This window comes from Delphinus delphis, chromosome 1, assembly GCF_949987515.2.
Source record: "Delphinus delphis chromosome 1, mDelDel1.2, whole genome shotgun sequence".
Taxonomy (NCBI): domain Eukaryota; kingdom Metazoa; phylum Chordata; class Mammalia; order Artiodactyla; family Delphinidae; genus Delphinus; species Delphinus delphis.
The window spans coordinates 59,284,978-59,285,812 of record NC_082683.1 but is presented as its reverse complement, the minus strand read 5'-3'; the positions used below and the strand labels follow the sequence as shown (position 1 = coordinate 59,285,812).

Here is an 835-nt window from a genome sequence, read left to right as displayed (position 1 = left end):
GTTTCGCTGCTTCTGGGTAGAGGAGTGCCAGTAACAGCCCACTAGTCCTTTGCTTAGACATTCCCTGACTAGAGAAAAAGTGGAGCTAGATATACAAAACATCAAAGTTACAACCCAAAATATACTTTACATGGCAACATAAAAAGAAGGCTCAACTGACATAAAGGGGCACCTCACCTACATTTTTCCACAAGGAAAAGAAAGTGCAGACTGAGCAACAAGCAGAAAAAATCTGGTAACAAGGAGGGAACACTAAGTACACTAGAGAAATACATAAAACTACAAAATGTCTGTTTTTTTAAAAACCTTGCAAAAATCAGGGGAAAGCGCAAATGCAGTCCCCCACTACCTCAAATTATGCAGTCAAGTTTCCCACATTTGGGGAAATCAAAGAGGTCAGCACATCTGGAGTGCAATGGATAAGCCACGCCCTGGGAAGATCACCTTCATGATCATGGTATCTCCCCTGCCAGGTAAGTATGAAGTTGATCACTTTAAGAGGAAAAAAAAAAAAATGTATGGTAGCAAAAGAGGTAGAATGCAAATGGCTAAAAAAGAAAAACCTCAGATAACCTTATGCACGTTTGCCACTGTTTTACCATGAAACTCTATTTCAGGCTTGCCCTGAATTTGCCTTCTCGGACCTTATACCACTAGTAATTTTGTTTTATTCCCTTGGCATAATATTTCCAGTAATAGCTCCTCCCCAGTGGCTCTGGCTGTATTACTTGGTACTTCCTTCCCCTGGCTGACTGCTATAATTCATAGCATATATATACTCATATTCATAGCATAGATACATGTATCTCTGCTTAGAATTCTCTCTCTCCTGTGA

At 40.1% G+C, this 835-nt stretch overlaps 1 non-coding gene across 1 annotated transcript; it reads right to left on the bottom strand.

Annotated features, from left to right (window-relative positions):
- Positions 1 to 317: 317 nt before the first annotated feature.
- On the bottom strand, positions 318 to 481 carry LOC132416548 (U1 spliceosomal RNA). The gene has a single exon (XR_009517642.1). It is a non-coding gene; the product is annotated as a U1 spliceosomal RNA (small nuclear RNA).
- Positions 482 to 835: the final 354 nt, after the last annotated feature.